The sequence below is a fragment of the Spermophilus citellus genome, assembly GCF_964194105.1.
Source record: "Spermophilus citellus genome assembly, chromosome: 2".
Lineage (NCBI taxonomy): Eukaryota > Metazoa > Chordata > Mammalia > Rodentia > Sciuridae > Spermophilus > Spermophilus citellus.
This window is the reverse complement of record NC_138183.1, coordinates 214,438,871-214,463,307: the sequence shown is the minus strand read 5'-3', so window position 1 is coordinate 214,463,307 and position 24,437 is coordinate 214,438,871. Positions and strand designations below refer to the sequence as shown.

General features: G+C 37.1%; 1 protein-coding gene across 3 annotated transcripts in view; it reads right to left on the bottom strand.

Annotated features, from left to right (window-relative positions):
• NELL1 (neural EGFL like 1) overlaps positions 1-24,437 on the bottom strand; it is a gene marked incomplete at its 5' end in the record, with an annotated part of 865,989 nt that overhangs the window by 489,051 nt on the left and 352,501 nt on the right. The window lies entirely within an intron of this gene.

Sequence of the window (24,437 nt, the reverse complement as noted above, 5' to 3'; positions counted from 1 at the left end):
GGAAGCAATTTTTTACAAATTTGCTTCACTTGACACACTGCATAGGAGATCCTGTACCCACAGTTGTCCCCTCTGCCCATGAGTTCAGCCACTACATATTATGGGAGCTATGTCACTGGTGAGTGCTAATATCTCCTAAGAGAACATGGCCTTGTACATAAAAACATTGCTTACACTCTGGGTTTTCAATAGCCTAGATTTTAAGCTCAATCTCAACTTCCTTTTGTTGAAACATGGTAAACAATTGACAGAGCAGGTTCTAAAAGAACAGTCTCTGCATATAAGAGAAAGTATAAAGAAAAATAATATCAGTTTCTTTAAATCATTTTGATGTCTTCAGAAGTAATTCAAGTACTTTTACCTTTTTTCCTGATATGAAATTAATTAGAAAAATAAAACAAAACAGGCAGGTAGAATTTTAAAAGTCCTTCTAAATGGATTGCCAGTTTTAACATTTGGCAATATATTTATAAATATTGATACAATTTTTCAACAGATGGATTTCATGGAATACCTATTCTCTCCTGCTTTTTATAGACACAATAATATACCAAGTATTTGTTTCTCTTTCATTGCATATTTTCTAAAATATTATCTTAAAGACTACCTTTTTGGGTTATGTAAATATACACTAATGAATTTGACCAGTTTCTTGCTTCTAGACATTATTTCAAGTTTTTGTCCACTGTAAACAGGTGGATAAACATCCATACATTAATTATGTACAATGATAATCATATCCTAAAGATAAATTCCTAATACTGAGATTTGCTGGCTCAGCAGACATGCAAAATCTTAAGACATTTGATGAATCCTGAAAAATTGCTCTGCTAAAAGAATAGTTCTCCTCCACTTCCAAAAATAAAACTTTGAGGAAGTCCATTTCCTGGCTAGTGCAGTCATTATCTTATTCTTTTATTCAGTAGAATGGAAAACAGCATCTAATTATAATAGTCTTGATTTGCATATATTTGATTATCAGAGAAATTTAAGTTTTTACTAATCCCTTTATATTCTTCTTTTATAAAATGTCTTCTTGTATGTTTTTCTTCATTCAAAAATTTGCATTTGCAAAATTTTTTAATTTTTAAAGTTTTTTGGTGATTTTATTGTATAGCAAGCGTTAAATTGAGCCTGTAATTTCATCTTTTAAAAATTATTTATTTATTCTAATTTGTTATACAAGATGGCAGTTCATTTCATATTACACATATAGAGCACAATTTTGTAAGTCACTAATTGTACACAAAGTATTTTCACACCTTTGGTGTCTGGAGGGGGTAAGGGAGTAGGAATAATGGTTGAACCCCTTTTCTTACCCTTTTTCCTAAAATACTTTCAATATTTCAGACCTTTGCAATCCAGGTATTTTCATAATGGAAATCTCTGTAGACTATAGCTGGAAGGAAATGTGCTTTGACTCACATTTCTGCCATCCACTCACCATATAAACTCAGAAAGTAAGTCCGAATTGCAGAGTTTAGGTTTCCTTTACAGTGCTAGAGAATGCCAGGTGGAGTTGCTGGTTCTAATATTCAAAGGTTCTATCAATTGGCAAATACTGAAGTTTTCATTAGGTGAGCATTTATGTTTTAGAGGAACATTTATTTTCAACTCTAATAAAAAATGCAACAGAATTTGATGGAGAGAAGAGCTTGCTAAAGCAACTGATTAATTAAAAGAATAAGCTTTGTGCTCAGCATGAAAATATAGTCTGTCTCAAATGAATGCCCCCTTAAACAGTAGGTCTCCCAGAAGATTGTATTATAATCACAGGCTGTTGAAGTTCCTGAAGTTACATAATCCACCATCATTTTTTTTAGATAATGACACTGAGGTCAGAAAAGGAAGGTGACTAAATAAGTCACAGGAGAAATTAGATGGAAGAGTTAAGCAGAGACCTAAAGCTCCTCACCTCCGAGGGGCTATTCTTCTGCTGCAGTAAATAGCCTGCATCCCAAGTATAATAAATTTGACTTCTAGAAATTAATACAGAAGTAATATTTGCAAATATCATGTCTAGTGACATGGCCCACAGGATATCATATTATTTGTTGTAAGGAACTCTCAAGGGGGCAGGATGCAGGAGCAACATAGCTTAGCATCCATGAGGCTATGGACTGCCCTGCCTGGCTTCAAAGTCTGACTCTAGTTCCTGTTGTTCCTATGACCTGGGTAAACTACTGGACCTCTCTTACTTCAGCTTCCCTACCCTCAAAATGGAGATAATAAAATATCTCCCTCATTATTATGTTGTGAAGATGAAATGCAGGATTCTATATTCAGTGCTTGGCCCAATGCCTGGACTGGTGATAGTGCTCAGTAACTGTTAGCAGTTACCAATACATTGATTGAGATATTCCAATATTCCAAAGTATACACAGTAGAAATCAAAATCCCTTCTAGCCTTCTTGTCCCAGCTTCACTGTTAGCAAAAGTAAAAAGAATCATTTAAATAACTGAAAAGTACTTTTTTTTGCTTAGCTTATATATGTTTAGTATAATGAAGAAAGAGGTAGAACTATGTACAGGTATTTTCTCTTATGAGAGGCATAAACCCGGCCCCCGGTCACCCCTGGGGCCAGGTTTAATCAACCTCTCCCTCGTACCTCCTTCATTAGGCATGAGTTGAAAAATAAAACCATCATAGTCAATAACCTTCCAAAATAGAACCAACAATCTGTTAGAAAAAAATAACAGAAGAAAACCTCTATTCATAATTGTGACCCATATGCTTAAATACCTAGTAGTAGATTCATAAAGAAATATGCAAGGTATATAAGAAAAAATTGCAAAACTTTCTTAAGGGATATGGAGGTAGACTTGTAAAAGAAACACCGTTCCTATAAGCTGTCCCTGTGCTCAACATTCTTTTTTTTTAATATTTATTTTTTAGTTCTCGGTGGACACAACACCTTTGTATGTGGTGCTAAGGATCAAACCCGGGCCGCACGCATGCCAGACGAGCGCTCTACCACTTGAGCCACATCCCCTTAATTTATAAATGTAAAGCAATTTCAATGAAAATGTGTCTTTGAAATTTGATTTAACTATTATAAACACCTTCTGGAAAAATTAACGAAGAAGAGTAAAACAATTTTTAAAGGAAAGGATAAGAAGGAAGAAAGGAAAGAAAATTCAAACTGAAAACTATTACAGCCTGATAGTAAAAACACCATACAAAGCTACAAAAACTAAAATTCTGCGCCAGGTATACATCAGTTTTTCATGTAATAAGTGACATTTTAAATCAGCAATAAATAAGGGTTGTTTAACAAAGAGTTTTGGTACATTTGGTCAACCATTAGAGGAAAAAAATAATGCTAGGCCCTATATCACACCACAATGCTAGGTAAACCATGAGTGAAAACTGAATTATTTAAAACTAAACTATAAAATAATGGAAAATTAAAATATTCCACCAGTGAGGAATGCCTGTCTCATTATAAAAGCAAAGAAAGAAACGAGGATGATAACTTTTAAAGTTTGATGCAAATCAAAAACTTCTGTCAATCCAGAAACACCACAAACAAAATTAAAAGACAAATTAGGAACCTAGGAAATAACTGAACATATTCTTAAGGCATAAAAATAAAAAAGTCATAGATGAATATACCTATGCAAAAATGGGTAAAGCTCATGCATTTGCAATTCACAAAAGAAATGTAAATGCACAATACACATATGGAAATATTTAAGATGTTAATAATCACAATATGTAAATTAAAACAACTGCTGGGCTCTCATTTATTTACCTACAAAATTAGCAGACTAAAAATTCTACTATAAGAGGAGCCTACCCGGAGACAGTAGAAGCACTTACCACTACTGGGGCAAATGAATGTTCTGAATTCTTATGAACAAGTTAGGTTTAACAATTTAAGTTAATGAGAATTTTAAAATAGTGCACTTGATTTCCTTTAATCATTATATAATGTTCTAAGAAAAATAATGGAGGTTTTCACAAAAATGCACAAACAAAATCATCACAATATTTCCATTGAAAAATATTAAACATTAAAAGAATGATTGTACATAACCAAGGGCAGAGGTGCGTGCCTGCAATCCCAGAGACTTGGAAGGCTGAGGTAGAAGGAATGCAAGCTCAAGGTCAGCTTCTGCAACTTAGCAAGACCTGGTTTCAAAGTAAAAAACAAAAAATAAAAGGACCCAGGCAAGTAGCTCAGTGGTAGAGTGCGCTTGAGTTCAACCCCAGAATTGTTAAAATAAAAAAATTAAAAAATAACCTCAGAAGATACAATTCAAAAAGTTATTAAAAATTATGGTCTTGAATATTTAAGGTTGACGAATAGACTTATGATGAAAAAGTGTGTTACCAAATTACTTATAATATGACCCTGACTTTCTTAAAGAGAGTATTCATATTAGAAAGAGAGGGAAAGAGAGAGAAAAAGAAAGGAGATAAAGAGAGACTAGAAGAGTCCCTATCAAAACGCTCACTGTAGCTTATCTTTAGGTGATAGGATTATGGATCGTTTTATTCTGTTTATGAAATTTTTCTGCATTCCAACTCTTCTGCAGTGAAAATGCATTACTATTGAAATCAGAAGAAGCCATCATATTTTGAAAGATACACAGAAAGAATCTACAAAACAGTTAATGGGAAAAATACATCAAGTTTTGTATTGTTGTCGTTATTCCTATTGTTTAGATTTCATATAAACAGGAATTGATTTGGTCCAAGAATCTGGTTTATCAGAGAGACACATGTGTTCCAGTAAAGCACCCTGCAGCCTAAAAGAGACCTATGTAAGCATGAGCGCATATAGAAGAGAAAAGCAATTTTGCTAAACAATTATGTTTTTAGAAAAAGCTTCCGGGGCCTGACAATGTCTCTAACTCTCTCTGTTTCTGACTGATGGAGACTGTGGCAGCAGCTCTTGAAAGTGACAGAAAACACCGAGAGACAGGCCAATCTATTTCTTCTCTTAGCCGCAGGGGTTTCAGGAAAGATTTCTCACCACCATCTGCTGCTTGTGAGCTGACCCCTAGGTCAGTAGTACCAAGTGTACCCCATGAATTCCCTGGGGAGGGCTCCTACCCTGAACCCTTGAAAGTTCTCCAAGAAAATTTGCAGGAGAGACAATGCCCTGAAGTTTAGAATGGTCATCCTACCCATGGACATTCAGGCCATAACTGGTCAATGGCTTCAAGCTTCGTCCCAAAGCTCAGGTCGGAATAGAGAATCTGGATCTGGCTGGAGACAGCAGGCACTCAGCCTCCACGGGATGAATCTAATAACGAACAGTGACAGCCTTTCAATCTGTCCAGTGTTTCTACCTTCAGTGATCCAAACTCGCTCCCATGATCTACAATCCCCCACCTGCTTTGGAACAATCTGCTTCTTCAACTTCATCTTCTATCTGCACCTCCCACTCCTTCATTCAGCTCACCCACTCACACTGGACTCCTTATTTCTTTGAACAGGCCAAACTTGCACCTGCCACAGGGCCTTTGTATCTGTGTCCCCTTTCTTAGGAAATGTTCCATTGTACAGTTTGATACGGCAACTTTGCTTCATTCAGATTTCAGATGGATGACCATTTAATAACCTCTTCAGGGACCGCAATAAATGAACCACTGCTTTCACTCACTCATTTTGCAGAATCCCAAGATATGACCCACTCTGTTTTTCTTCACGGTGCTGCTAGAGATTCCCTTGTTCACTAGTTCTCTGTGCCTGAAACTGCAGACTACTTGATGAATACTGATTGATTAATTCACTCAATTAATGCATCACTGGCTGACTATATACGAGATGTTATCACTCTTACCACCTCTTTTGCTACCCTTATGCATCAAGATGCCACCATCTCTTCTTGGATTTTTCCAGTCGCAGTCTGAGGAGTTGGCCTGTCTGCACTCTTGCCACAGTGATCCTGTTTAAGTATAAATCTGATCATGTGACTCCTTGGTTCAGCCTTTTCCTTCTGTGGTCCAATTTCACCCAGAGAAAAAGCAAAAGTTCTTAGGATTCTGTAGAAAGCCCAGGAGAGCTTGCCCATCTTGATCCTCTGCTCCAGCTGATCCCCTACCCACCCAACCCCTGCCCATTATCCCTGCCTTCTAATTATACTGGCCTCCTGACTGCTGCTTGTGGATTCCAAGAATATTCCTACCTTGGAGAATTTGCATGGGCACATTTCCTTAGCCTGGAATGCTCTCACTCAGATACTCACATGGCTCACTCACTCTCTTCAAATCTCTTTGACATCTTCTCAGTGAGGACAATCCTTCCCACAACCAGAATTATCCATCTGCCTGGCACTGCTGTGTTTATCTCCATAACACTTTGCCATTTCTTTTTTAATATTTATTTTTAGTTGTAGTTGGACACCACACCTTTATTTATTTTTACATGGTGCTGAGGATCGAACCCAGGGCCTCACACATGCTAGGCAATTGCTCTACCACTGAGCTATAACACCAGCCCACATTTTGCCATTTTAAACAGCCTCTAGCATACAATGCACTTATTTATTGTGTTTATTTTCTATTTCCTATTGCTAGAAGATAGCCCCACAAAAGCAGGGATTTTTTTGTCAGTTTTGTTCACTGCCGTATGTCCTCAGCCCTGTGGGTGTCTTATGTATCACAGGCTCTCAATAAATATGTGTTGGATGAATAAAAGAATGAGCCATGGAAAGAGGGAAAACAAGTACTTATTTTGACAACTTTGTGCTAACCATAAAGACTGCCTCCTATTCCCCTGCCACTCCTGGCCCAGAATCTATGAATGAAAACGATCACACCCCATAGAAGGCAGCCCATAGTTAAACAGGTGCTACTCAAATCCAGCTACTGGATTTTACTAGGTGCAGTCCAATAAATGAGATGGGCTACTCTGTGAGGTTTCTGTCCTTGGATGGGAGCTCCTGTCCACTGACAGGACTTCTACTTCAGCATCCAGGAAACTTTAGTGAGACAGCAGGGTAGGGAGGAATCTCTGGGGTAGCCCCCTTGAACTCCAAATCTACAAAAGCACTGCTATGTGGCCATCAAGACTAGATTTTAGGATTACTGAATGTCAGAGTCAGAGGGAATCTTTAGAGTCCCAGAGTCCAACCTCCCCACTTTACAGATGAGAACACTAAGTTCCTGAGAGGTTAAATGACTCTGAGCTTACTCTGCCATTTTCTAGTCCTCATTAGGGAAGAGGACAAACATTAAAGGAGAAAGATTTCTTTAATTTTTTAAAATCTCAGCTGTGTGTGATGGCATACACCTGTAATCCCAGCTACTCTGAAGGCTAAGGCAGGAGGATCCCAAGTTCAAGGCCAGGCTGGGCAATTTAGCAAAAGCAAAAGGGCTGATGATGTAGCTCAGTGGTAGATAGAGTGCTTGTATAGCATGTGCAAGGCCCTGGATTCAATCCCTAGTACTGAAAAAAAAATCATTTATTTTAGATAGCAGCTCTAACTCACCCAAACCCAAATCCTGTAGGCTGATAATCCAGGACATCAGTCTATGTATTTATGTGTCACAGAAGATGCAGAAGTAATTTCCTTGTCTGAGTCAGATAACACTGCATATTTTAGTTTTGCCAGTTGTTTCAGAGTCTGTGCTATATAACATGCATGTGACACCTTACTAAATCAACTTCTTTTCTAAAAAAAAAAAGCCAATTTAAAATAGACTGTCTCAAAAATTACATTTAGATAATTTATGAGTTTTAAGTAATCTCTATTCAGATTGTCACTTCCAAGAATCTGATTAAAATTATTAGTTTACAGAAGAAAGATTGAAGCAAAGATCTAAAGAAAAAAGAAAGAAAGCTTTTTGGATCTTTCTTTTGATTTCTCCACCTATCCCTGATATTGCAATGCTAAATAAAACCATACGTCTCATTTCATGTGATGAGAGAGGGTGGCAAGCCAAGTTAATAATACTGCTGAGAAAAGCAGACAATTATATCTTATTTATCTGATTCATCAGTCTCTGAAAGCATTTAAGATGCAGCATAGCCATCCTCAGTGATTGACATCTACATCTGTGTTTGCTTATGGCATCGGTTATCAAACTAATGTTTCATTAACATATTTTTTTTTCAAATTTAACTTTTAAAGCATTGAAAGAAGACCTGCAATGAAGAGCTGGCATGAATTACTGGGCCGTGTTGGTCTTCAAAAGACATAGTTTGTATGCAGCCACAGAAAGCTAGGATCTTGGCTGGAGATGTATCTGTGTGTTCTGAAGACCACTAAGCTGTAGGGAAGGCCTTAAAGGGATGCTGTGAGTGACATCCAGTATTAAAGGGTTTCCCCTCCTTCCCCTATAGCTTAAGGAGGAAAATACTTAGGAAGTATTGTCCTAAAACTATAGCTCAGAAAGCTTAAACAAAGTTCCCTTGAGTGTAAAAGGATAGATAAACCAAGGGACAAGAACAGAACCCTAGAAGTAGATCTCTAAGGTACTTTGGGGACACCCACATTGTACAACTTCAGGGGGAGCCATTCACAATATTCTATACAAATACCATAGCTGAAGTTATGAGTAACCCCTCTCCACCACTCTTCCCAATTTCTACTGATTCCCATTGTTAAGACATTGACATTTTTAAACCAATGGGGTTATGCAGATGGGACGAGGCCAAGGACTTTGTGCCTTTCTGTAACTTTTCAGTAAGTCCACTCATTCAGTAAGCCATCTATAAACACCCTGGCAGGCTCGCATTTTGCTAGGTATTGGGAATCAGAGAATAAAGTTGAGTTCAGTCCGGGTTTTAAATAAAGACAAAAACCAAACAGCTATCTAATGGAAAAAACTGCTTCAGACACCAAACAGCATGAGAATGGAACATAGGTTTCCTGTTGGCATGGAAAAAATAAAGACAATGAGGGAGACTCGGACTTAAAAGTTGGCTCCAGGATACGGAGACACTGGAGGATGTCATTGGAGGTATCAGACATGTGATCAATTCACCCACTGCCCAACTGACATCAACCCAATCTCATGAATGTGAAGGGTTTTTTCCTAGACTATACATCCCCAACTTAAGACACTTAAGAAATTACACATATTTTTGTATATGATAGTAAATTTGGGAGTAGTATGTTATTCGACAAAAGTTATTGGGTCAGTATGGCACTCTGAGGCAGCAGACAATGTAAAGAGAGGTCCTATGAGAGTGATCCTGGTTATCAAAGAATGTGTTTGTGTTCAATTCTGGACATTTAATCAAGGATTATCTAGCTCAGCTCTTTGGAGGAATTTGCTTAATGTTCCTTAATCATAAACACTCATGGCATGAAAGTTCCTGGTATCATCTGGAAGTCAAACCAACTAACATTGTTTAAAAGAGTTGTATTTTCTTTGGAAAGGGGAAAAAATTGAAAACTCATGCAACAGGGTTAGCCATTTATGATAAGTTTCAACAAGAAAAACAAATGTTGAAAAGAACAATAGTGAGACTTTTGCAATCACTGTAGGGACAGCATTGTACAGCTCCCTTTTCAGTACTGAAGCAATTATTTCTTCAGATTCTGGAAGACTGGGCAATTGATAGCTAACAGTTAAATCTCTTTCTGGGAATTGCCCACAATGGAGGAAAGTTGCCTTCCCTGAGGTCACATCCCCTGCTCAGTGGCACCTCCAGTGACTGGTCTCTGTTAATGTGAGTCTCTTATTTCAATGCTAGACAATTCTGCTGAGCCATCTCAGCTACAGAACTCCCCATGGGATTGACTGAGGCTTTGATGAGGACTGCATGACAGGTCATCCTCACCTCTTTCCTGCCCTGTTTTAGTTCTTCCTGGTGTTGACCCTAAGAGTAGTCCTCAGTACAACTCCTACAGGCCATCTCCAAGTCAGAGTGGGCTTTCTGGGGAACTGGATCTCAGACACTCCCCAGAAGCACCAAACTCCATCTTGCCAGAATAATAATAAAAGGCAGCAACCACAGAAAGTCTCCATTACATAACAGGATAATGCCAGCAACGGAAAATGAGAAAATTTATCAGCAGCATGAAGGTCCCACAGGTATGAAAAGAAGGGAAGGAAAGCGAGAGCTGAAGATCCCGAGGGGGAAAAGTTGGTAAACAGGGTTGAGCATCCTGTGATTATCTCCTTGTGGTTTGTGCATCCCTGGGAGGGTGAACTCATGTTGGTTCACAGCAAAGGCTAACTCTAAGTTATAGGTCCCAGAAAAATCAAAGGAACCAAGTAGGTAGAAAGCGTCTCTTAGAGAGAGAGAGAGAGAGAGAGAGAGAGAGAGAGAGAGAGAGAGAGAAGCAGTGGAACAGAGCCATGTTATTAGGGAGAGGCTCCTTCTAGGCAGGGAGACATTGCCAGATCAGACAAACACACACACACACACACACACACACACACACACACACACACAGAGCATAATTATACAAATAATTACACACAAATAAGACTACAAATGAGATTTAATAAGATATCTGAAGATGTGACAATTAGAGGAATATTTCACTTCCTTTGTTAATGAATAAGAAAATTCTGAAGGAAGAGATTACTTACAAGGAAACATGACCCAGACTGATTCAGAAGTATGAAACTTGATTGGATTGAAAAGCATGCAAGGAATGAAAAGACATCCAATAATTATTTTCAGGAAATCTTCAGATGTCCTTCCACCAGAAAGTTGCTTCATGCTTCTAAACTCTGATTCCCCTTTGCCAGTGTCTTGAGTTAAAGAAAAACTTGGGTGCTGCTTGATGAGCCTCATCCAGGCCTATGCCAGGGTTGATAGTAAGAAAGAAGAGTGCAGGACTGGGTAAGAAACGCCATAGGTGGCATTTCTTCATCTACAAAGCCCCCAATGTAAATTTGATCTGTTCTTAGCCTAAAGGTAGAAAGGTAAAAGTTCCCTCTCAGTTTCTCTGACTTGGAGATCATTCCTCCTACACAACTTGTGTTGTTCACCCAACTTTTAGAGCTGGGCATATGTGGCCTGAGCCTATAGTCCCAGATGCTTGGGAGGCTGAGGCAGGAGGATTGCTAGAACTCAGGAGTTTGAGACTCATCAGGGCAACAGAATGAGGCCCCATATCTTTAAAAAAAATAATAAAATGCCCACCCTCAACTTTTGGCATGCTTCTTTAGAAGAACAGAGAAGCAGGGGGGATCTGTATCCATTAACCTGCATGTGTATTACTCCTGTGGATAAAAGTAAGAGCTATTAAGATAAGAAACACATTCTTAGTTATAAGTCTTATATGTTAGAAACACTTCTCTAATTATTTTTTAAATAATTTATGTCATCATAGTTTACTCAATTTTTTTTCCTTTTAAAGTTGGTCTATACCTTACCAAGACTTAGGAAACACTGCCTTAGAGAATCAATTAAAATGCCATTAACACTAATAAAAGAGTTCAGTAATAAAGACAGATACAGAGTAAATATACAAAAATCAATCGTATCCTTAAACACCAGCAATAAAAAGGTACAGAATATAACAAAAAAAAAGATAATTGCCATATTAGCAGCCTAACAAAAGATAACCAGAAATAACATTAACAAGAAATATTCAAGAACATAAGTGTATGGGGGTTGGGATTATAAAACTTTATCTAGAGACTTCAAGTACTTGAATAAATGGAAAGGCATTTATGATAAAACCAAATAATGTTTAAAAGGCTATTATTCTGAAATTTAATTATATGTTTAATTCAATTTCAATTAAAGTCCACATAGGATTATTACTAAAATGTGATCATTTTTGGTCTAGATGGATAGAATTCCTTTAGAATAAGAAAGAAATGAGCAGTTGGTTAAAAAAGAAGTTCTAAGATAAAATCAACATTGATTAATTAAATTAATTAAGTTTCTTTGCAGCAGAACTTCTTACAGCCTACTATAGGAACTATGTCTAGGAAGTGGGGTCATAGAAAAGTGGGCAGCATTTACCAGGGGTTGGAACAAGGCAGCCCCTGTGCACGTGCCCTGTGTTTGCTGGAGAAGACTTGAAGGAACCATCCCCACCACAGAACATAGCTTGAGAAATATTCAGAACCCCGCAAACAAAAGGGGCTCCTGGTCTCTCAGTCTTGATCTTCTCACCTTCAACATTCTCTTTCCTTCATCTACTGTAGCCACCTACACCATTATCCACACCCTAGACCTTACCCACATCATCATAGACTGAACTGGCCCCAACCACCTCATTTCCAATCCTTTACATTCAAACCACCAGCTCTTCTGCTTTGGGCCCACTTGTACTGATTAGCCTCAGCCATAATTCTATCTCAGGAAGGCAGCAGATCCCTGAATCTACTATGTACTTCCCCACGGTTCATCAGCCTTCTCCCCTGTCTTCACCTGTCCTATGTAATCTTTCTTTTCAATCATTCCCTAACTTCAATTTATTTAGCCATCTATTCCTCAATATATTTGTCCAGGAAAAATGCCAAACTTTGTGGAACTCAACTGTCCAAGGTACTATGCCTTCACATAATCAATGGAAGTTTTTAAAAAGTAAGTTCCACAACTATCTTTGCAGAAGGTCAAATGTACACCACTATACATTCCTTTTGTCCTTTCTTGACCATTTCTGAGAAGACCAGTCAAACCTTCTCTTACCTCCTTTTCAGTCACCTTACTATTATAAACCACTACACTGGTGCTTGGCCATGGTAGGTTCAGAGTACGATTTTGTTTGTGCTTTTGTTTTTGTTTTATGTTAGTGAATGAGCAGAAGGACCCTCCTTTCCAATACACTCTTTCACCTTGTATGGGCTTATCAAATTTTCTTGCATCCATCTTTAGTTGTTTTGAAAGCACAATATTTTTCATACCCATATCCCCTCCTTTCCATTACTGTGAATTATTAACAACACCATAAGCAACTCTCAGCATGCTTATGACAATTCCAAAAGCTGCTTCAACATACAGGTCCATAATTACTATTCACTTTTGTATCTTCAATTTACTATAAAATGTGAGTTCACTAAAAATGAAAAAAATAGGCATTTCAATGAAATGGAACCTCACAACGCATACCCTGCACCATTCAGCTGCTAGCATAGTCATAAAGCAAATATTATAAAATTCAATTCCAATGGTATTGAAGCACATAGTTTGGAATTTGATTCAGGAACAGCTCCCTGACTTCCCATTCACCTCTCTTCAGATGTTTTCGGCATCATCACCTGCAAGTCTCCAGGCCAATATGGCAAAAGACTGGTTCTCACCACCAAGGGAGGACAAGAAAGGCAGTTGCAGGGAGAAGATTTCTGTCTCTGGAACAGGTTTCATCTCAGATACCTGGTGCTGAAATGATGTTTGGCTTTTCTGGATCTGGGGACCCAGTTTGTAGCTTTGGTGATAGATTGTTTGGATGAGCACCATAATTGCCTCTATCAATGGATATTGCTCCACAGCAGTACTGTGCTCAATAATACCTGGGAATATTTATTTTCCTAGCCCCTCTCCTGCTGCCTCCCAAACCCTGTCTTCCTATGGGTTCCTGGCTCATGAGCAAATCAGTAGCCAGCTGCTTTGAGGAGGATTCTCTGGACATTAGCAATAATGTTCCAAACATCTGAAATTTAATTATATGCTTAATTCAAACATCTCTGAGTCTTGAATGATACCATATATTTTGACAAAAGTCTTGACACTTTCATTTAAGTATATTATGGATTATCTTAATGAACTCTTTGGAACCTAATAATGTTGTGTAATTTTTGTGTCCATTTTTTTTCCTGTTTACAATGCATTGTGTTAAGAGATTATATTTTAAGTATTGTTAGCAAACAAGAAGAAAGGTGGACCTGATTCATAATTGTTGTATTCAAGAAAACTGAAGGTAAAATGATTTTTCCAGCATGATTTTAAAAAAGAAGACTTGGCAATAGTTCAAATAACACAAGAGACATCATGCCACTCTTGGTGGCAGACACATGCCAACTGCAAGAACTTGTATCTTAGAATCCCTACTTCATACACATTGCCAGCACTGGTGTGGTTTTAGGAAAACACCATCTCTGGTCATGTTAAATCAGTTAATTAATAAGAATTCTATTGGCCCATATTTCTGTGTATAGTTAACTGGAAAATTGCCTTTATATTTGTTTAAGAGCTATAATTATTAGGAATAGAGACCCATATATTGTACATATTTAAGAACTATTAGAATGAAAATAATGAAATCAAGGTCTACTTGTTTTGTTCTTTGTTTTTACCCTTTCAAATGCGTGAATACTGATCTGATAGAAAAAGCATGAAATTTAGAATCAGATCAACCTGAGCTCCAATCTCAGCTCTCTGTGTGACCAGCACTGTGGTCTGTGGGACAACTTACACATTTTTTGGAACCACAGCTCCTCCCGAGTGGTTGGGAATATTATGAAAGGCGATTCATGCTAAATACTTGGCTCACAGTTAATGAGAAATATGGCTCAGCTTCCTTTCACCTGACTTCCTGACTTACCGGTGTGTAAGAACGGCATGAAAATTGAACCTAATGCCCATTCCATGTTCAGCGACCAATCTCATGATATTACACTAATATTAGCCCTTTGTATTTTCATATAACACTGACTTATGCTGTGTTAAAATGACTAAGCAAGGTAAATCATTCAGGCATGGCTAACCCAATATTGTTGATATGTAAAAAAGTGAAGCGATTCACTGAGAGTCACACAGTGATCCATTACCAATGGTGTAGCATGGACTCGCCTCCACCAAGTCTTTTCACTCAAATGACAGTGTTCCCTACACCGTACTTCATCCAAGTTAGAGAAGGAGTCATTCTCTAAATTATTTAAATGAAATCTAACATTGTGCTTTCCTGTTAGGAACAAGATAGGGCCACTTTCATAAGTAATGTATATAAGATATTAAAAAAAATAAGATAAAGTTGAAAAGGAAAAACTGGAAAACCATGGCAGGAAACCTTGACTTTAAAGCAAGGACACTGATTAATAACCTTGACAATTTCATTTTTTTCCTTTTTCTCCCTTAATCATCTCCTTTACAATTGCATCCTTTTAGAGTTTTAAAGTCTATTACTGATTTGTGCTACAAAGAGGATATGTAATAGCTTTGTAAATTATATTAGGTCAGAGAACAGGTTTTTTTTCCTAATGACCCAAGATAATATAAGTAATAAGTAATTCAAGCTTTTGCCATAAAAATAGAGATACAGCAGAATTTTCAGTGAAATTGGGATAACTGCTCACTCTTGTCTTTTTATCCAAGATTGGCTATGAAAGGTAAAGAAGTCCAAATGGGTTTTACAGTGAACTTCTCTAAGGCAAACATAAGCCTTAACACCACTGATAGAGAAATTCCAGGGTCTAAGCAGACATTAAAAACCCCATTAAGAGTTGACTAGTTCCTTATCTTTTCTCACATCAACAAGCATCCATGCAAACAGCCACAACCCAGCCACAACCTCAAGAGCACAAGGAGGACAGAAGCAGGAATACAGGGCAAGATAACAGACAAGGATAAAACTAGAGGGCAACAAGGTTTCCATGCATCATGCCACATTTACATACACTCAGTTCATATCATTTAATTTCTTCAAAATGTGTACAAAGACAGGTCTAAAGGTGTTTACACAAAACGGGAAAAAAAAATCAAAGCAAAGTTAAGTGTCCATAAAAAGTGCAATGGTTATATAAATTTTTTTAGCCTTATAAAGCAGTTGAAGTAAGACTAGATAGGAGAGAGACTGCCCCAGAGAGGTCAATGAGGGATATTATTCAGCCATTTAATTTATAAATAACTCTAATGACATAGAGAAGTGCTTCTGACATGAGGCCTAGTGGGAAAAACAGATATAAATATTCACGGTGTGATTTCAACTGGGTGAAAAGAGTAAATTGGGTGCAGCGAAAGATCTGGAAGGATGTACATGAAAATATTGGTGATAATTTTAGGCTGGTGACATTTAGAGAAAAATATGTTTTTATACTTTATCCATATTAACTATCATGTTTAATCATGTTGCTTTTCTGTCAGTGAAAAAGTTAAATGATATAATTTCTACAAAACTGTTAATGTTTCCTGAATGTATTACAATAGAAATGAAAAAATCTCAAAAGAGGACTTTTTAGCACAAATAGTCAAAGATAGCTAAGGGTCAACGGCAATTGAACACTGGAGATCTATGTCAGCTCCAAAATGACCCCAGACAGCCTTTGGGAATTCCTACCTTCCAACTTCATGCATATTAGATAAGGACTTTCTTAGCTCCTGCAGGGGACCCTATAATTTTGGGAGATTTTCACAAGAAATCGTGATACAGATCTTTCTCAGAATTCTGAATTTTGCTCTATTCAGAAAACCATTGAGCAGTGTTTTTTCATTTTTTAAATGGGTTTTACAGTGAACTTCTCTAAGGCAAACATAAGCCTTAAAAAGAAAAATTCCTGCGAGTCATGATGGCACACGCCTGTAATCCTAGCAACTTGGGAGGCTGAGGCAGGAGATGGCAAGTTCAAAGCCAGCACAGGGAATTCAGCAAGACAATGTCACATAATAGAAAATAAAAAAGGATTGGGCATGTAGCTCAGTAGTAAAGAATCCCTGGGTTCAGTTCCCAGTACTGAAATTTTTTTTCAAAAAATCTGTTGTTGTTGTTTCCCTCACGTAGATCTCTTCCTCTTTCTTTTAAACATAGTAGTCTCCATTCACCTCTGACTTGCCAACTACCTCCTTTCTTGTCTTACTTCAACTCCTTCTCATCTCCTTAATCTTTTGACTCTTCTTCATTTACTCCATGTGATTAGTCTAAGTACTTTCTGTTACAATCTACACAATGAGAAGTTTAAACCAGAATGTAAATTAGCACACTGCTCTGTTTAAAAAGAAATTCTTGCCACCAAAAGAAAAAAAGTTTAATACAAACAAACAAAAAGAAGTCATCTGAATAAATAGTATGCTTGGTGACATGGTGACACAGTTGATTTAAGTTCTAGAGGAAGCTCCTTCTCTTGTCATAGACTTGCAACATACATTTGTAAACCAGCTTGAGTCCACAGACTACAGTTTGCTCCAGCCTGTCCTATTATCTCTAAAGCTTTAGCTCAGGGTGCCCAGAACATGACAAGAGCAATGAAGAAAATAAAACAGAGCCTTGGAACACAGAATCATGAGGGACGAGAACAGTCAGAAAAGACTTCTGACCGTTGAGTTGGTAGAAAGAAAATCAGTCAAGCAAAGATCTGGAAAAGAGATTTCCAGAGAAAGGAAGTGGCTGATGCAAAGGAAGATGTTTCCATGATTCAATGAATGTCATGAAGGCAGAGCCCTTGACAAACCTCACCCCAATGTCCTACCCTCAGTCCAGCATGCTGGTATGCCAGGAGGGTCTGGAGTATTATGAAGAAATCAAGGCTGAAGACCAGCCATAGGAGTTAGAGAATAACTAAAACATTCTACAAACAGATGGGGTCTCAGCTGGACATTTTGGAAGCCTAGTGTTAGGACAAGATTAATTTCAGATCTTGGCCACTGACTGGCGCCCATAGGCATGGCTCTGGGAGTGAATGGGTTTGGTCTATAGATGGATGTTCTCAGGCCCTGAACCAATACAGGCAAGGACAAGGAATAGCTAATCTAAGTAGGCCTCTTAGCTCCCCCCATATGATATTCTCTTGTAGGTGAGTCCCAGAAGATTCACTTCACCGAACAGATTCCATGCAACCCAAGTTTCTAGAACTAGAGCAGAAAAGACTGGTATTTTACTATTTCAATATCTGTTTCCTACTCACTTCTCCCTTAATTATCTTCTACCCAAGAGTCTGAAAAAGAAAATAAGAATCCAACTTCTCAACATATTTTGCAACCAAGAATGAACATGGGACACAATCCAATCCAATGAGGCAGAACAGGTTGTCTCCATGGGAACTTTAAAGAAAGAATCATCTCCTCTCCTCATTCAAGAGGCAGACATTACTGCTACCTCTTTTCCCTTCCTCCTACCTTACACCAGAATGTGACACCTGGAGCTACTGAAGCCATCTTGCAGTCTTGAGACAAGCTTGAGGATTTAAAAAAAATTATAAGGATGACAGGAATAAAACAATTAAAGAAATTAAATCTTTGATAGCATGGTTAAACCAACATCCAGACATTCTTGCTATATGAGGAAAAAAAAGAAAGAAAAAAATGTTGTAAAAGAAAGAGTACTTTAAAAATTCACTTATATTATCAATTTCTGTAATCACAGAAATCAATATGTGCAGCATTAGGAAGTATTTCCAAAATGATGCATAGTGGTCAAGAGGCAATGGATTCTGAGCTCAAATCTCATTTTTATTGCTTACTTGAGTGAACTTGATCAAGTTTATCAATCTGTCTTCAACTGAAATGGGAATTATAATGGAACTTCATTATATTGTGGTTGGAAGGTATTTTTAAAAAAGAAAGATTGATAAGATTTTAGAACTATGCCTAGAATACAGCAAATGTACACTGAGCATTGGCAGCTGCAATGATGGTATTAATAAAAAAAAAAAAAGATTCAGAAAATGAGCCATCGTTGCTAACCCTTCTCTATTTTTCCTTAGCCCAAATGTGATCCCACACTTTTCTTGGTACATGTTATCATCTATCTTAGACTTCTCATTTTATATTATATCTGTTTTTCCTCTGTTAGCATCTAACTCACATATGCATTTGAAAATGGAGAGGGATAAAACTATATTGACTAGTTATCACCAATAGACTCATCAAACTAAAACCATCTTTTGTTGGTTGTAATAAACCAACAAAAGAATTTACAACCCACTGCCCTGCTGATTGAATCTCGTTATTATCTTCCAAGTTTCTTGCACAGATGCAATAAGGTAATTTGACCTTCATGCACGTGTCTCACATATCAACAATCCTGAGTGCCTCAATGCAGCAAGAACAGGATGCTTGCAGGTTGCTCATAAACCAGATTGAACCCTAACTGTAGACCAGTCAATAGTATTTAGTTGCCAATACAAAGTATCGTGTTTCATCTATTTTATGCATGAATTTAATGGACCATGAGAAGGACTTATTTATATTCCTTTTCTATTATTTAATGATCAAAAAAACACCTCTCTCCACACCCACCAAAAAAGACTTGCAGTATCAGAAGGACTTCAATGGTAGAGGGCTTACCTAATGTCCACACAAGGTCCTGGGTTCAATCCCTAGTACCAAAACACAAACAAAAAGAAAAAGAAAAAAGTCTTCCAATATCTATGCACTAGTAAAAATTACAGTCCAAAAGCACTGGGGACATTTCTCTTTCCAGCAAGAGGACAGAGTAAATGCCCTGGTGCCTGCCTATTACAATACGGCATAATTGTTGGATACAGTATAACAAACCCTTTGGGAAACCATTTGAGCTCCCAAGAATATAGGGAAAATTTGCAGCAATCAAAAAAAGGGTTGGGAGCTAAAAACCAGAGATATACGTGCATAAACAGTTGCTGCACAGGAGCTGTTTGCCAATCATTGCAATAAGAGACTCTGTGTGTGTGTGTGTGTGTGTGTGTGTGTGTGTGTGTGTATTGGGAATCCAACCTGGGGCCTCAAGTACACTCAGAAAATGCTCTACCACTGAGCTACACCCACAGCCCAAAGCTAGGACTTTTAAATAACTCTGCATATAGTAAGGAAAGGGTGGGATAAAAATGTATCTTCCCACAATGGAAGAGAGAGATGGATAGGAGAAATGCATCTATCTTGTATATATATAAAAATATCCTCCTGAAATTGTGTAACCAGAGGCCTGTTCTGATAATTCCAGAACCAAAGCTTCCATTTGTATAGTGTGAGATATCCCAAGCCAAAATTTTAATATAAACGAAACCAAGATTAGTGGTTCCAAAGTGTTCTTGGAAGAAGCAAAAGCAAAAGCTCTCTAGACCTGTGCCATCTGCTAAGTTAGCCACTAACCATACGTGACTAAGTTTACATTTTAATAAATTAATATTAGGTTAAAATTTCAGTATCTCACATGAGGCACATTTCAGTGCTTGGTAGACACTTGTGGCCATTATTGGACAGCACATACAGAAAACATTTCCATCATTGTAGAAATTCCTATTGAACAGTACTAGTCAACACAGAATAATCTAGGCTTTCCAGGCTCCTTACAGCTAAATACTGCTGAAAATAAGTTCACAATCCACAATTACTAAACAGACAAAGAATCAAGGGTCCATGAGTGAGAATAAGCTAGAAAAGCAAATGGTGGGCAAAGACTAATAGTAATATTAAATAATAGTATTAACCAATACATACTCTAAAACAAAGTTTCAAAGGGTTTTCAGAATTGAAGGTGGACTAAAAATGCATGAAAGGAAAAAGGTACTATCAAAAAGATCATTGAAATTACAAATTCAGTGAGTGAAGGAATAATCCACTAACTAGCAGATCTATCTAAATACATTACTAAGAATGCAGCACAGGAAGATGGAAAGTATGGAAATAAGGATTTCAAGACACAGAAAACAGAGTGCAAAAAGTCTAACTGAAGTTCTAAGGAAGAGAAAATAGAGAATGGGGGAAGACAGAATACTTGAAGAGATAGCTGATAATTTTTCAGATCTTTTGACAGTCACTAATGCTCAAACTAAAGAAATTAAGACCAAGCAGGTTAAATATAAGGACATCCACACCAGGGTAAATCATAATATACTGCATATCCTCAAAGAAAATGAGAAGATCACATAAGTAGTGTAAAAAGCATCACCTACAAAGGAATATAGATTTCCACAGCCACTGATATCTCCTCACTGACAAAAGTCAAGACAGTGACGTGATGCCTTTAACATGCTGAGGGGGCTGGGGGTTCAGCTCAGGAATAGGGTCCTGTGGCCTTTTTAGCATGCTAGAGGTCTGAGTTCAATTCTCAAAACACACACACACACACACATACACACAGAAAATAATTGCCAATGTAGAATTAAATGCTAACATAAAGTGTCATCTAGGAACAAAAGTTAGTCATTTTCAGCCAAACAGAAAGCATCTGTTTAAACTAATGTGTTTACCACCAATATTTGAAGGAACTTCTCACAGATGTGACACTTAGACAAAAGAAAAATAAGTCAGGAAGAAAGACTGAGAGACAGGAAGGAATGGCTAGCAAAGGCCACAGGGGTAATTCACACCAACAATACTGGCAACACGATCACATACATAACAATTAATCTGGGCAGTAACAAAATGAAATAGAACTAAAATTCTGAAAAAAGTAGCATAAAAGACAAAAAAGAGGTATTTGAACTTAATGCACTCTAAATAAACTCTGTTTAGAAAGAAAAGGGGGTTTTTGCCCTTTTTTTTTCATTGTTCTTTTTAGTTGCACGTGACAGTAGAATGTGGAATATACTTTGATATATCAAACACACATGGAGTATAACTTCCCATTCTTGTAGTTGTACATGGAGTTACACTGGTCATGTATTCACATAAAACGTAGGAAAGTTATATCTGATTCAGTCTACTGAGAAGGACAAAAATATTCTTTAGATTTTATTATGCTACATTTGGATGCAAAAATCTTAACAATAACAGTCAAAAATAGAGAAATAAAGTATGCAGCTTCAAGGCCAGCAAAGTTATAGAGACATGTGAGAAATGATGAAGCCCTAATTCTGAAGAGTACTTTCCTCAGGTTGAGCAAGGAGGTAGTGAAGCTGTAGAATTAGAGAAAGGTACAACACAGCAGCTAGATTAATAATTAGTGCATGAAAATTTTTTTCTTAAAATAGATGGTAGCTGTGCAAATTTTTAAAATATTTGTATATTTTTCCATCTGTCTAAAATGCTTTATAATAAATTAAAACACAAAAAGTGATCTGCCCACTTGGGAGAAAAAATTACATGTAAGTGGTTATAGCTGCATGTGTCTTTAATCTCAGCTACTTGGGAGACTGATTCAAGAGGATCACAATTTCAAGACCAACGTGGTTAAATTAGTAAGACCCTGGCACTAAGGACTATGCCATCTGCTAAGTTAGCCAGCAGTAAAGCACTTGTTTAGCATGCATAAGACCCTGGATTGAATACCCAGTATCACAAAAACAAAATAAAACCGTTGTAAAAAGAAATATTAACAAAAATCTTACGAAAGTAAATTGCATTATAGTTTGCAAAGTGCTATCTTCATTGCCTCATTTGTTCTTCGCAACAACTGGAAAAAGAAGGTGAGATGAATTTCTTTTTTTTTTTTTAAATGAATTTCTTGTTCCCCAGTTTGCAAACAATGAAGAAGAAATGCCCAGGGTGGTTAACAGCCTTCCTTAAAATGATTCAACTACGAAGCTCTAATTCATTTTATTTCCAGGATACAGTGTATCTGTCAACAAATTTTTTTTTAAATTACAGAATTAACAAGCTCCACAGAAATGGCATTTCACCTAAAAAGAACTGTGAACACTACCATAAAAATATACTCAGAGGAAATAGGTAATTAAACAAGATTTATATGCATGGATGTTCACTGAAGCATTATTTATAAGAGTGAAAATTGAAAATGACCTAAATACCTAACAGTAGGGAAGTGCATAGGTACATCTGAGCACTGCAATGTTATGTAGTCATCATAAATAATTTTCTAAAAGACTACTGTATTAAATAGATTATGAAAGTGCTAAAGATATAATAGTAAGGGAAAATATGGTATTAAAAGTATGATACCCACTTTAGTCAAATATAGAAGATGATGTAAAAATTAACATGATGAAAATATTTATACTGAGAGCTAAGAAGGAAATATGCTAAAATATTAATAGTAATTATTAATTTTTACCTTAATTCTCTAGATGAACACATATTACTTCTATAATCTGAATAATATAAAATGAGCAAGTAAGGTTTTAGAACTTCTTTTTTTGCAAAACTGCAGCAAATTTTAAAATCTCCCTCCCTTGATAGGTTATTAAGTTAAAAAAAAATGAGTATACTAGAAGAAAATTACATCAAAGCCAGGCATGATGGTACACATCTGTAATCCCAGTAAGTAGGGAGGCTAAGGTAGGAGGATTGCAAGTCCAAGGTCATCATGAGTAACTTAGCAAGACCCTGCCTCAAAATAAAATAAAAAGGGCTAGGGATATAAGTCAATGTTAGAGCACCCCTGGGTTCAATCTTCAGTATCATAAAAAAAAGCATCATTTTAAAAAAGAAGAAAATTTTATCAAAAGGAAATAAATCAAAGATGAAAATAAAATACCTCTATAATAAATTGTATGGAACAGTTCTTATTATCATTGAGTGCTAATCAAACAAATAAAATGGCCCTGAATGTGGAACTGAAAATCTTAGACAGAGGGACCCCAGTTTTTTTAAGTTGCTGGTGTAATGGCATTAGCTGAATATTGAAAAGGCTTTCCAAGTAAGGGACTCCAGCCCGGGAGCATTCCATATGTAACTGTGGTCTGTGGAACTGAAAGGTCAACTGGTTCCTTGATAAGTGCAAACCACCCAACCACGGAGATATATCATATCTTCTCATCTTGTTAAGGTTTAATCCAAACCAGGACAAATTGAGAATCCTTGCCAACCATCCACAGTTCCTAAACTCAACAAGCAAGGCCAGCAACAATTGTTTTCCACAAGATACCCATTCCACTGAGTCTCTTTTGCTGACCCTTGAAGAAATATCTAATGTAATTTTAGAGTTCAATTCACGAGCTAACATCCAGTACTATAGGCTGTCACTCTGCCATCCTCGTTCGTACCTATCATCTAATACAGCATGATGAGCCTTCATTCACTTCATTTACTTCTGAACTGGCAATCTCTCAAGTACCTATTCAGCAGGTCACTCCAGAAGTCTTGCTGAGGATGTAGAAATTTAAAGATCTTCAATCTTGTTTTCAGTTATAATGTACCTACCATCCCAATAAAAGCATCTAGTGGTTTTTCCATTTCTTTTTCATTAGAGAAATGGATGAATAGAGTCGGAATGGAAAGCTGGAAGCTAATATAGTAGGTGATTCTTGCCTTTATTTAAATCAAATATTCTTTGGTGGCCTTTATCAACCCTCTCTCTTGCTGCCTTCTTCTCAAGCATTCTCTAAGGACTATGAGCCTAAATCTGAGATTCACGTAGCAAAGAAGTTCAGGGGGAAAAAAGTTTGGAACTCAGAAAATCAGATTCAGCTAGGTGAGGCCATTAAAGTAGAATTTCCAGAGATGACCCCAGGAGGTCATGCTCCTACACAAGGACTCAGGTCTCAGTGAGGTTTCCATGGCACCTTTAGGTGATGATGGCGATGACAATGACAACATCAATAAGGATGGTAAGAAAGGGGAGGAGAATGTTGCGGAAGAATTGTCATCAGCTGGAAAACTCAAAAACCATGAATCAATGGCACAAAGCAAGTTTGTTATATAAATGCTAAGTTGACAAAAGGTATAAGTCCAGGAAAGACAGCACAGACTTCATGAAGTTCAAATTAACTCCGTAAGCTGAACTTCACGATGAGAAGTTTAAAGGAAGCTTAAC